Source organism: Opisthorchis viverrini (genome assembly GCF_000715545.1).
Source record: "Opisthorchis viverrini unplaced genomic scaffold opera_v5_5, whole genome shotgun sequence".
Classification (NCBI taxonomy): domain Eukaryota; kingdom Metazoa; phylum Platyhelminthes; class Trematoda; order Opisthorchiida; family Opisthorchiidae; genus Opisthorchis; species Opisthorchis viverrini.
Window position 1 is genome coordinate 542,780 of NW_008751661.1, and position 3,757 is coordinate 546,536.

A 3,757-nucleotide genomic window follows, 5' to 3' on the forward strand; every position below is an offset into this window, starting at 1 on the left:
TGTTCTCTTTAAAATAGTTCGTCGTTGGCCCAGGTCAGCGAATAAACAATAATCCGATTATGGTGGTCCAGGGGCCTTCTTGTGAACAGTTCCCACATATAATAGATTCCGAAGATGGTCTGAAATGTTTTGGTATCAGAGTTAGCACATGAGACCCGTGAATGACCGCCGCAAGTGCGAGCAAAATCAGAAGAGAGAGTCGAAGCACGTGGTCACGTTTGTATTGCGTGAAATTGTACGAGTGCGCTTTTTTGTAGTTTTTCGTATTCAAACAAAAAACGACTATGCAGTTGACGAAATAAATAGTGTTATAATGGAAGCAAATTAAGAGTACAAAACACCACACCATCAATATGACATACCCGGCCACTGGAAAAAGAAATATCGCCGTGTCCAGGATCTCGTGGCTTGCTCTTCTTTGCTCCAGTAGGTTGGGATTAGTTCCCCGATGCAGGTTAGGATTCACGCAGTTAATGAGATAGGAGAGGGAGCTGTGCTTAATAGATACAGGGGAAGGGGTGTGAATGAGAGAGAGGGGGCGAAACTGAATTCAAACATTGCGCGCTAGCCGTGAATGTAGTCGGTGGATTAGGACTGAATACTGAAGGATTTTCCATGCACGCAATCTGCCCCGGCATCAGATCAGTGTAGCACGAGGTCCTGGTCAGCCCAAACATAAGGCACACCGCTTTGGAAGCGAATTTTCCCCAACAGCAGAGACAGCCTGTGGTCAGGGCCACTCCGAACTATCCACCAGCGATGAAGATCCGTCTGGCCTATTGCCGTGAATTCAGCAGGGAATCCCCCTCGCCTCCGATCATACGGCAACTTCCAGCTACCGCCCCACCTATATTACGAGGTCCATAAGTGGGCACGCAGAATGCCAGAGATCGACACGACCGGGGAAGCTAACAATGTGCAAAAATTTGTGTTTGTGCTTGCGAAGCATAACGAATTTGTGTGGATTTTCGGCATTTGAACAAACTTACCATACACCGGATTGTAGCCGTTCCTCCGGTTGTAGAGAAATTCGAATCGCTGCAGATATCGCGATATTCCACAGTCTTTGCTTTGCATTCTGGATATTGGCAACTGGCAGCGGGGAGAAGACGGCGTTTACAGTTGGGAACACCGAGTACTGATTCGGGTGGGTGCCGTTTATTTTGTCGCTGGCACCGTTCTTTTCCAGCACACGACGCCTCTTTTAACAGACGGACCACACAACTTTGTACGGGAACGATATGTCTGTCTAGAGCGATTAGGAGTCGGAACATGCCGTTCACCAGAAGGCTGTAGCGAACGTACTCGGGGAGCCGATCTGCGGATAAATGAAGCCAAATCATAGCTCACTCGAAGTTTATTCAGACTGTCTGGACGCGAAGTAAACCAAGTAGAGGTTAACCCAGTGCAGGAAGAACGGGCAAGAATTCGGAACCGTGCATTTCCCAATTTAAAGCGGTTCTTACGACAGCTACCCGGGGAATCAGCATACTAAAGCCGATTAATCAAAGTTTTCAACACAGTTGCTTCTTGTTTGTACGGCCTTCTGCATTAAACTGGGAGTTTCGAATAGAGAAGAAAGGGCATGTAGCCTTCAAACGTGCCAAGACACGGTTGTTGGGTCAACAATTACACTCAATCTGCTATGGTCGAGAAGATTTTTACGGAAGAAGCATGGAGAAAGCGGGAGATACAGAGAGCTGGAGACGTTCAAGGAGCCTTCGACAGGCTGAGCCCGAATAGGAAAGGCTTAATATTCTGAAATGGCAGTGGTTCAAACTTCGTACTTTCCGCGATATCTCGCATACTGATACGTAGGCTGATTGGTAAAAGCCACGAGATGGAACACGCGGGACGAACCAAAACGTACGACCTACTTCAGCAGAGGGTCTACTGACCAGGGGGTGATGAGTGAGTTAATGGTTTAGGTGGTGGCCCGAGGGCGACGCATACTGACGAAAGAAGATACGATTGAGGCACCCAGTTGGGTTCCTCGTAACCGACTGTCGAGGGACGTGGCATGATGCAGTCAAAGAGGTGTCGAATAGAATAGCTGCTGGGGCCGACTGGACTGGAACGAATGCAATGTCGGCGGCATGCACGCAAACTTTGAAAGGGGAAGTTATGTGGCGGTGTATACCACCGATGAAGCACGCAGGTAGTCTGTTGTACTTTGCTCAGGCTCCGCCCCGTATCTAGCAGAAAGTGAAGGTTGCTACGGAACTTATAAAATCGCTATGCAACGCTTGTTCACAATTGTTCGGTATTCGAAAAACATCCAGGAAAGTTACAGAGTACGTTTGGAAAGATTCAGTTTTTAAAAAGTCTGAGCAGAGAAGATATTTGTTTTCATGTCTAACTATTTACATTTTCTAATGAAAATCTTCGCAGAGAATGGCGTTCCTCACTTTACGAGGACCAGCTGAGAATTTTCCAAACCATTCGAAAGGCAACACCCTTAGGATAAAAGCGGATAATCGTGCCTTGAAAAGGGCTGCCTATATTGATTTGATTAGTCAGTCTTTTGCGCACATCAGGCTTCAACAAATGTACAGCGTGAAAATAATACAGGATCATAGAGGTGCATGTGCCTTAAACGTGGTGGCAATTCTACCCAAGATGGTAGTATTGTATCGAAGCAGCTATCGCCATATGCGTGCAGGAAGTGGCACCAAAAACCGCTGCAGCAAGACCCTCGGGGGCGAGGGTCGTACGGTGCCGTGATACAGACAAGGGTGAAGATGTTGTGAGGAATTAACTTTAGGTCGGTGAAGGTTACGGGAAAGGCCTGTTGTCCTAGGATGAAAATTGTCGACGTTTGACCAAATACAATGCTTTACTGACGAAAAAGTGGTGGCAATAGTAAGAATGCAACCTTTTTTCTCCTCCGTGGGTTCCGGCAAAGTTGCACATGCATGGTTTGAATTGCAAAGTTCCAGTCAGATCACAGAAAAGGAGAAGCAGAACCAAAAGCGAGTTTCTAATCATTTCTGGGTGACCTTTTATTATATCAGTAGAATGCAGCACGCACTATTTGAATACTGATGAAATCAGTTTTATGTCATAAATAGTGCGTGCGTGCGTCCGGCCTATAACAGACAACATTCAGCTATTTTCAGATGTGTTGCCACAAGCTGCACTCAAGAAGGGCTGACCAAGTTCAGCATGTTAGTCAAGTGATGAGAATGTAATAACTAGGTGAGTAAGTGGGTGAACCCATACAAAATTGGACAGAAAGTGGAACATAAGCTATGAATAAATACAGATCAGGAGGCATGAGCTTGCAACCACCGTTGTACAATGTGTTAAACAGAGAACTGCCACCTAGAGGTAAGTTGAACCGGCAAAATCCATCCACGAAAATAGTTCTGAGAAGGAATTTGAAAAATCTCGAACCAATTTTGAAAATTTTTCATGGCTATCTTATGCAATTTTGCAGAGGATACACATAGCTCAATCCGTTTTCTGTGCACTAACAGTGTGTTCCTCTTTCAGGGGGTGATATCGTCCTGTCGACAAAGCCCCTAAAGGTCTTAATTACTGCGTCAAAATTGATTTCCCGTCTTCCTACAAATGGAGTTGCGTCCTGCGGGGCGCTACGGATCTCCAGATAATGCGAGTGAACAGAACGTCTCGGGCGATGTGGTGCGCAGTTGCCTCCCTTAGATACTGGTCACAGCGACAGAATGGCCTCTGGCACAGTTCATTTCTCATACTCTATAATCTCTTGTTTAGGCTGTAACTGCTCCACACCGGG